The following is a 10,536-nucleotide window of genomic DNA, read 5'->3' as shown; positions in this document are numbered from 1 at the left end:
CCCTGCAGTACATCATTGAGACCAGCATGAATGACCACAAGGTGTTCGCCATCCATGCTGCCCACCACCACCTCCCGGGCTCTGGCCATTGCATCCACCATGCACTTTCCCGACTGAGCCTCCACCTGCACCCGCCTGTCTGCCTTCACTGCCGTCAGAACGCCTCCCTCAACCCTCGCTACATTCGAGTTCCCGACCACCAGAACTCTCCTGCGCCCCAAACGTTCGCTTCCTAATTCCATCTGTTGGCCTCCGGATCGCTCTAGCTGACTCTCCTGCCGCTGTACGCTATTGTCGCGAGTTTCCATGCCCGCTTTAACCTTTTTCATTTCGTTCTCATTTTTCTCACTCAATGCTCGCTGCACTACAGCACTGTACGATCGACGAGCCTCGTCCCCCACCTGACACTTCTCCGAACTGGTGTGCCCAGCCGGCCGCGACCTGAGCGCTTCAACCTGTTTTTCTAGCTGGGTCCGCTTTTCCCGCTCTTCTTTAATCTCGCCCACCATTCGCTTCAACAGGGCGGCATTATTCTCCTCCTTTTTAATCAAATCGGCGACCTGAGCTTCCAGCTTAATCCGTGCCTCTCGTTCGACCTGCCGGTCCGCATTAAGTGCATTAAACCCAGCTTCCCATTCCCCTTTTAACGCATGAACGGCGTCCCCAAACCGCTTGCACATCTTACACACGAAGCTAGCCTCATCCGCCTCGGCTAAGCTCCCGAACCCTGTCTCATCTATGTAACACCAACGGTCGCACTCCTGGCACTGTACTAACTCCCCGTCCTCGTCCTCCTTAACTTTCCTAGCTTGCCGACCCATCGTCCGGCCGACTACGCCTAGTGAAAGCCCGCCAAAATTCCTATGCGTAAAAACCCGCCAAGAATATTACACAAAACTTCGCACTACGCAACGTAAAAGCCCGCCAAAATTCCTACAGAAGAAACCTTCGGCACTAGTCAACGTAAGAGCCCGCTAAAACTCCTGAACAAAAACTTTCGGCACTGCGCAACGTAAAAGCCCGCCAAAATTCCTACACAAAAAACCTTCGGCACTACACAACGTAAAAGCCCACCAAAATTCCTACACAAAAACCTTCGGCACTACGCAACGTAAACGCCCGCCAAAAATCCTACACCAAAAACTTTCAGCAATACGCAAGGTAAAAGCCTTCCAAAATTTCTACGCAAAAACCTTCGGCACACACACTTCCGCTAGCCTTTCTACCCTTAACTCGGTTTAAAACTACTGCCCGACAGCATGTACAAGCGCAAACACCAAAAGGCACTTAGCTTCAGACGTAGTCGCTGGAGCTCCGAAAAAAAGCGTCCGCCTCCGACGGTGTCACGATCGGTGTATGGAGCTCTATGTTCCATAAACAAAAACTCGAACCGTGCATGGTCATAACACCACCTGTCGTACCTCAGCGCAAGCTATTCGCATTTACTTTCTTGTCTATTACATAGGTGGCGCTGCTTTGCCACAGCTCATGGCAGTCAATTGATTTATGGAGCTCTATGTTCCCCGCCGCAGTGGCTCAGTGGTTAGGGCGCTCGGCTACTGATCCGGAGTTCCCGGGTTCGAACCCGACCGCGGCGGCTGCATTTTTATGGAGGAAAAACGGTAAGGCGCCCGCGTGCTGTGCGATGTCAGTGCACGTTAAAGATCCCCAGGTGGTCGAAATTATTCCGGAGCCCTCCACTACGGCACCTCTCTCTTCCTTTCTTCTTTCACTCCCGCCTTTATCCCTTCCCTTACGGCGCGGTTCAGGTGTCCAACGATATATGAGACAGATACTGCGCCATTTCCTTTCCCCCCCAAAACCAATTATTATTATTATTATTAGCTCTATGTTCGAAAGCGACTCAGGCTAGAACGGCATAGTGGAGGGATTCGTAGCTCTATGTTCGAAAGCGACTCAGGCTAGAACGGCATAGTGGAGGGATTCGGTAATTTTGGAGACCTGGTGTTTTTTAACGCACAAAGACATCGCACAGGAGTTGTGGAATTGAATTGGGAGGACCGGCAGACGAAACCTTTGAGGACGTCAATTGGTCCAAACGCGGAGCCCAGTGATCAGACGTCGCTTTCGCCCCCGCGGGCGGCAGCGTGGGTGCAACCCTTCGCGACCTCTTCGGGCTTCAGACGTGCAGGCAGCGGGGACCGGACCTGTGTGCGTCATATTTTGTACCTGTGTGAACCATGTCTGTCTGCCTGGTTGTGTCTGCTGCCTACTGTCTGGTGGTTTGTATTTGGAATGGTTACGATGCCCTGCATGAAATGCTCTTGATGCTGTGTATCTCGTGTACACCTACTTCTGCTTAAAGCCTGGGAATCAGGCTAGCAGTATTTTTCTAAATAAATAAATAAACAAATAAGTAAAGATAAATAAATAACTAAGTACATAAATAAATAAATAAAACTTCCCTGCCATGAAACTCGTACCACCCGAGCGCATGTAGGCGGTTGGGAGTGGTAAGAGAACTGCTGTGATACAGCTGGAACAGCTCTCCTTTATTTATAAACAGTTTACGAGGATGTTAAAGGCGCAGTCTCTGTCTCATTCTCAGCGAGCACCTACCCACGCCGTGAGCGAAGAGATGGAGGTGGTAGAGAAAAAGCGTGACTGAAAAAAAAAAATTGCGAGACACTTAAGCTTCGCCTTTAAGGACATGATGCGACAGCGGTTCCGCTTGCCCACGCAAAAGCAGACACTGTTTCCTCTTCCACAGTCGCAATCATTAAGTGAAAGACCACGCAACATACATACCTGTGCGTATAAAGGCCCGCGCTAACCAAGGCATACGAACGTGTCTGCGTGGAATAGCGTGGTAGCCTGTCTGACTGCAACCCGAAGGGCCGAGGGTAAGGGGCTTTCGATGTGCCGCTTCTGTGACTGGCGTCATCTATGGGAGCCTCTCGTAATCGCCTGGTCCTAATTTTTCCGGCACGGTGACGGCAACACCGACACCGGCTTTTCTGCGACACGGGACATTTACGGTGTCGCGTAAAAATTCTTAGAGCTAAGCTCACCGGCTTAGCGCACTAATCTGCGAAAGGTGGTTGGCACCCGTCACAGTGGCTCAGCGGTTAGGGCGCTCGGCTACTCAACTACAGTACACGGGTTCGAACGCGGCCGTGGCGGCCACGTTTCGAAGGAAGCGAAACTAAATGTAACAACGAACGAAGGACAGAGCAACTCATAGGTGCCCGTTCCCAGGTTGAAAGGCGTGGCTCGCCATCGACGCAACCGATCGCGGACCTCAGTGGAGGATGAAAGACGGCGATATAGCGAAGTGATCAGGATGACGAACGTGGATGCGGAGGCTATAGGGCGCTAGCGTGAAGAAGGGCTGTGCGGCGGCGACCCTCTAGAAGATGGCGCTAGAGTAACGCGCGCCGTCGCTCAGCCGACCGAAGAGAGGCTCACTGGCGGCGGATCACTGTGCGTGCTGCCCGGACCGGAACCCGGAGTCGCTTCCGTTCAGCACTGGGCGTTCCCGCCTGCGCACGCCAATACGGTTCAAATAACGCGGTAGCTGCTCTCGAAAATCGCATTAGCGAGAAACGTAATCGTCTTTCAATTTTTCGGTGTTGATCAATGGGAAATTAATAGCGTATAATTGTTTTATCGCTGAAAGATAACTGTTAAAAAGTGGAAGAAGAAATGGTAGGGTTACAATGTTGTTAAACCGAATAGGAGTGCGAAAGCATGCGTTCATTATTCGCCTTTTCTTTCTGGCATTTCTCGTTATTGTTGTTGTTTTCATGCAATGAGACATGCACACACAGGGAGGTCGGCCATGAATTGGTGTGCACAAAGTTTATCAGGTGAATTTTTTCATGGACGAAAATAAGATGATTTTTGGGGAAGAGGGAAGTAAAGAAAAACAAGAAACATCGAAATAAAACGGGAAATTCATCAGGCACGCCGGAGATGGGCACTGTGAGATTTGTAGCCGAGTGATTAAAAATGATCATAATAAACTGCATGTGCATCTAACTGCGTTTTCTCGCTCTTCCTCTTCACACCCTCTTCACTGGGCGCCAGCTGGCGCGACGCCTTCGTCCCATTGGCTACAGCTAGCGCGACATCCCTCCGAACTTTCCCGCGATTCCTCCCATTGGATGCAGCTCTAGTGATGCTCCTCCTATCTTGGCGGAGCTACTCCGAGGCTTCACACAAGATTCTTTGTTTAAACCGTGTTAACCAGTGCATTCGCACTCAGAACAAACACATGCGGTGGGTGGTATCTGAACATGCGCCATCTACGAATTTTGCGTCTGGTGCTCTACCAGCAGAGCTACGGCGGCGGCAGTCCAATCTTCGGTGGTGATTATGTTTCCTGTAACGAAACTTTGAAAGTGTTCACCACTGCCACAAACATATTACAGTTTCGCTGTAAAAGCAACGGAGCGACTCTGTGCACTGGCAATCTCCGGTTTTTGAAAAGGCATTGCCTGGCAAAAATCAAGTAAACCCGGTCCTTAAGAAACGTTTCCGGGGTGCAGGAATCGAATCAATGCTTTTGTAAACTAGCTTGAAGGTTAAATATTTATGCTTTTCGGACTGTTTCGTGGTGGGAATCGCACGTTATTTTCATTTTCAAAATTCTGTAATTTACCATACCAGGATTGACATCATTCGTTACATCGCGGTTTTTAGTACGGCCGAACCCTCAATCTGCTAGTGTTGGGACCCCGCCCACGACTTGCTTTATGTCTGCGTACAGGCATCTTGATGGTGAGAGATATTGCCACGCTCTACTCTTCAACAAAGTAACAAATTAAGCTCATGCTTAGTCATTAGCACCGGACTTTAGTTACGTATGCACTTTGGGTGTCTCGATCGAAAGGAATGAACAAAATGAAGTTAGTGCTGTAGAACCGTGATAATGGGGCCTCGAAGAACAGCCAACTCGTGGCGATTTTCTTCAAACTTACGCTGGTGACATTTTCCTACATGTTCCTGCATATGCCGGATGAGGACTATAGTGCAGAAATTCCGGTAAATAGAACACACGGAAGTTATTTATTGCTTTTAGACGATCTATTCGCATGCATCCTTCCCTTTCATCTGGAACTGGAGAGGCTGCACCTGGCTGAGGAGGGCACGATAGGACCCGGAGCTCAACACGCTTCTGAAGTGGTGGTCTATACAGTGTGTTTCACCTAAAACTTAACACAGCTTTTAAAAATAGGCTTTTTGAGTCAGAACAGACCTTTTTTCGCATAGCATTGTCGCGGTGTAGTACATCAAAAACAAGATAAGACGTGCTAATTGGCAGGCTCGGTAACAAATACTGAATAGTTAGCCTTTTGATTGCTGTTACTTATTTAGAGACGTGTAGCCCATTGTAAGTAATATGTATATAAGTTTTTAGAATTTTGAAAATGAGCTTACCCTCGGCGCTGTGCCCCAAGAAATTTTGGCTATTTGGACGAGTTACCTGCACTGGAAGGGTTGCTTTGCCTGTAAGCTTCTCGAAAGCGCATGCATTTTTGCGCGATGTAGCCAAAATTTTGGGCCACAGCGCCGATGGGCTGGTCCTTAGCGTGAAGACTGTCATGACTATTATTTACAGTTGGTTACAAGCCTCTCAATAATTAAGGAGTCTAACAGTAATAGGCAAAAAGTTAATTATTCAATATTTGTTAACCAGCCTACTGGTTAGCACGCCTTAGCTGTATGCAGATATACTTCACCACCGACAATGCTATGCCAAAACAGGGCGCTTCTAACTAAAACCCCATTTTTAAAAACTGTGTAAAGTCTGTGTTCAAACGCCCCGTAAAATAAACAGTGCTCTTCTACGTCTATGGATCGCTGCCTGTCATCTCCGCCTTGTCTCAACTGCGGGGCGAGTCCTGCTGCGCTTACCGATGGTCGCCTGTCAATACAGGCCCTCTTCTCCCCTTCCTTGCTCACTTCGCTCAGCACTCCGTACCTCTGGGGTGCAGTGGAGTGCCCTGGCCAGCGACTATGTTGGTGTGTCCAGCTGATCCCCATCCTTTCAGCCGGAGTACATAGCCTTCTGCACACATTGCCCCTCCGTCCTGCGTCCTCCTTTTTTCTATTGATCTTTCTCTCAACTGCGGGTGAATGAAGTCCTAGCCAACGGGAGTCAACTAAACCACCCCGTGTTCATTTCCAAGAATTATATTTATGCCCAAGATTATATATTGGTTTCATTCTCATGTCTTGATAACAGTAGCGTACCTCTTGTGTATTTCAGCAGAAGAGCTCGTTTCCTGCGAGCGTAATTTTTGTTTCCTAACAGTTTAAGGCAGAAGACATTCTTGAAAATTCCAGTAAGAAAAGAAACCATACATCAACTGCGAAAACCACACTGATTGCTTGGTGCAGACCAGTCTCTAAGGTATTGCCGACTTAGTGGCGAGAACATTGTTACAAACTCAGTTCTGGATGCATGTGAAGTAGAAGCTGCATGTATCTGCATCGAAAAACCGCATACTAACTTTCAAGCAGTGATCTTTTTCAGATGAGATATAAGCCGAGAAAATGAACAATGCCTCCTTTGAAGCAGTTTAATTAGACTAAATTAAAATCCTTTAAAGCACTTTATAAGCTGAGTCAAAATAGCAGAAACGCAAAGACAGGTTTTTAATGTAATAAACCGGGGGGGCAGAGTGCTAAACACATTTGGTTATAGCATATCGCTAATCGTAAAACGTGAGTACAGCTGGAGGACACTATAAAGTTGGACGTAGTGCTATTCCTAATGGTAGAACCCAGCCTAAAGACGGGTCCTGTCTGTTTTTCCGCATGAAAGCAGACATGACTGCTTTCTTGATTCACGTCCTGTATGTTGGCAACTGTCTATTAGACAAGATAACCACCTCATCCAGGACCCAGTGTATTGTATTCTTTTCAATTTTTTTTGCACTTGTGCGCTCGAATAAATTCGCAGGTGCATGCTGTTCGTGGGTTGGCGGTGCAGCAGCCTGGACACGACTTATTAGGCGCTCCCACTGCCTTTTATATGACGACGATGTGTCGCTCCCTTGGCGCTTTCTATGTCCCTCGTTGTTTCCAAAACGCGCAGCGACAAGGCTAGAAACGTGACGTCGAAAATGACGACCATGAATATTCAAGAAGCGATGTCACTTCTAGGATGGGAAATTACCTTCGACGAATGAAATCCCCGAAAATTGTCGTCACGAGAGATTTTGCGGCTTTGGTACTTGATTCCAGGAAGAATATTTTAGTTGGTTACCATGTACAGCCTTTGTGAAAAGTATAGAAGCTAAAAGGTTTTCTTATAAGGCCTGTAGCCATCCTCTTGTAGCTTCCGTGGAAGCGCTAATCTTGTGGAGGTGACGGCGAGAGGTCACCTGACTGTCAACAGGTTTAGAGAGCTGGGGGTGCAAACGAGACCCGCTGTGTGGCCGAGAAGTTAACCCCTTGGGCTCTCAACTTTCTAAAAAGGCTGTACAGAATCGTCCACATTCACCTTGGGCAGGGCTCCGTGCTTGCGGAGCTCTGCCGAGCGCCTTTCGCGAGCGCCTGGACAACTACTGAGCAGGCGCAGTGAACGTCGTAGGCGCTGCCGCGTTGTGGTGTGCTACAGCACGTCCCTTCGCTTACCTCGGCCTGTAGCACCTGTAGCCGGCGTACTGTCATCATCACCACCACTAGCCTGACTACGCCCCCTGCAAGACAAATGCCTCTCCCACCGTCTCTGCAATTAACTCTGTCTTGCCAGCTGCGGCCAACTTATGCCCGCAGGCTTCTCAATCTCATCCACCCACCTAACGTTCAGCTGCCATTTGCTACACTTGCCTACTCTTGGAATCCACTCCGTGACCCTTATGGACAAGCGGCTCCCTTGCCTTCGCATTACATGCCCTGCCCAAGCCCATTTCCTCCTCTGGGTTTGGACTAGGGTTTCATAACCACGCGTTTGTTCTCTCACCCACTCTGTTCGCTTCTGGTCTCTTAACGTTACACCTATCATTTTTCTTACCATGGTTCGATGCGCTGTCCTTAACATAGGCTGAACCCTTTTTGTTAGCCTCCGCGTTTCTGCCCCATAGGTGAGTACCGGTAAGGTACAACTGTATGATACCGGCGGACTGTAGCAGACGACAAACCAAGAGCACCCGGCGGACTCCGCATTAGTTCCCCAGACACCCGAGACAGGCGTTCCGCGGAGCGCCGGCGACACAGAGCAGCGTTCAAGGTGGAAGTGGACGACCCCGTTAAGCTTGGTCGTACAGTATAGGCGGAACAAGGCTGGTTAGTTTTCGTTCAGGATGCGTGAAAGGCACGCTAATCTCCAAAGTTTGGGACGCGACGGCCTATGTTCAGGATGTTTAGCGGTAGTCCAGGATGACTGTTAGCTGTCCTTGCGTCCGCTTCTGTATATCATTGAAAATAGTTGCAAATGATGTCTTCTTTTCATCATGTCTTGCTGTCCTCGGCAAATGATCTCACATGCAACATTTCAACTGGAATCACACCTTAAGCAGGCAACTGCTCTATCTATCATAACATTCTCTCTGAAGCAGATGCCACATTTTACAACGTGATCCCAGCTTCGACTTCTCTTGATGCGAAAAACAGAATATGGCGCTAAATCTCTTCCAGTGTAATATCGTCCCGTTTAAAAAACAGCAACAGTTCCTTCAGGCAGCGTATTTTCCTCACAGTGCCGACATATCTGAGGCTTCAATTTAAAAGTACTTATAAGTACCTCACTAGAGGCCTGAGGGCAGGTCAACACTGAATCACTGTCGTTTGACAGTAGAGCATAAAACATAAAAAGATTCGTTGACGCACTTATATATCTCTTGAGTGCTTGAAGGCGAAACCTGTTTGCGACGAATTGCACTGATTTGAATTTTAATTTGCCACACTAGAATTCATTATCATTCAATATAATTTCTTTATATAAATATTAACTAAACGCTGTACCAGCACCAGAGCTGTGTCGTAGTTATTAAGATAGCTCGGCATACGTCTGGGAGGTATCAGGTGGGTTGGTGTTCTGTACAGTGCCACATGCGATGCACTCCAGGTTGGCATTCCATCCTACCGAAAGACTGTGACCGTAACTGGACACTGGCTCCCTCGGCGGGTTGCAGGTTGGGTGCGGTCCTCCTCTATCTCAAACAACCATTCTTCAGCGGTTTCTATTGTTTTTTAGTTCCTGAGTTAAGACTTCCGGCACGCGCCAAGGTCCCAAGTTTACAGGTCCGGTGGTGCTCATGTGACAAGGTCACGCGACCTAAGTGGCAATGCAACGGATGGACTCGGTCACGTGACCTATGATGTAACGGAAGGACATAGTCACTAGTCCTAGGATGTAACGAACAGAAATGGTCACGTGACTTAGGATATAACGGACGGACACCGCGAGGTCACGTGACCGGACGGATGGTCACCATAAGCATGGCAATTAAAGGCTTACGCCTTAATATCAAAAGCTCGTACAGGTTTGTATGTTAGATAAGTAAGCTGCAGTCTACTGTGCAATGAAGCTCCGAGAAGCAGTTAGTCAAGAAATTGACTTCGAGGGAGCATTTAATGCAATCTTGCATATTGTTTAGTTTGAAATAGTTGGAGAGATTACGATGGATTTATTATGTTTTAGGCAAGAATCAAAAACATGTGCTTAAATGGGCATCAAAGTGGAGTAATAAGTCTAGGTGGAGTGAAAGATTATAAACAGGGAGTCTGACACGCAGATATGTCTCTTCTGCTGAGAGCACCGCTTGGATAATCCACAAAAATGCCTTAAAGCGAAATACTGCAGCGATGCCCCTCGAGGATCCCGTAACTGCGCCTGAAGAAGTTTATTCTTCGCATGCCGCAATTTACTCACCCTGTAAAAAATAGCGCCGCACTGTTCTGACCTGAACTACTGCAGAGAAATGAGAGTAGTGCGGTGAGTTCTTCAGAGGTACAAAAACTCGAAGTGCCGCTCGCTTCGCCTGCCGGCCAGCGGGAGGAAGTTGTATGCGGCAACTTGAGCAGAGCAAGCCATAGCGCACACAGGGTCGTTTTCGTCCTTTTCAAAAGTTGAGGCTGCCATGAGCCATAAAAGCTGATATCCTGCACTTATGGTAAGCTAACATTGCGGTGCCGCTATCTGCTGCTTAGTACCATAAAAAAGGCTAGCGTGATGCGTGTGAACCACGCGAGAACCATCGTCGTCGTTACGTCTGATTGGTTTGATAGATGCCGTCATAAATATGGTCGCGTAATACTGACGGCAGTCCGGCAGTCAGGAAGACAGCAAAGAGGCTTCCCAAACACTTTTATTTGGCTGACTCGCGCCCACAAAGAGTTGAATCACTCGGCGGCGGCGATAGCAACAAGCGTGCTCGAAGGTTGTCGAGCAGAATTCATGCCGCTCTCGGTCGCGCTCAATTTAAAGCTGGCATGAGATCATCGAGATAAAGCGCCAAAACAAATACAATGTAGAACAAAGTGGAAGCAGTTGTGCTTGGTCGCGTACCATTTCCGATCAGTCTGGTAACATCTCGGGTGGCAAGCAAAAGACTCAGCCGA

The sequence above is a fragment of the Amblyomma americanum genome, chromosome 3 (assembly GCF_052857255.1).
Source record: "Amblyomma americanum isolate KBUSLIRL-KWMA chromosome 3, ASM5285725v1, whole genome shotgun sequence".
NCBI lineage: Eukaryota > Metazoa > Arthropoda > Arachnida > Ixodida > Ixodidae > Amblyomma > Amblyomma americanum.
This window is presented reverse-complemented; position numbering follows the sequence as displayed.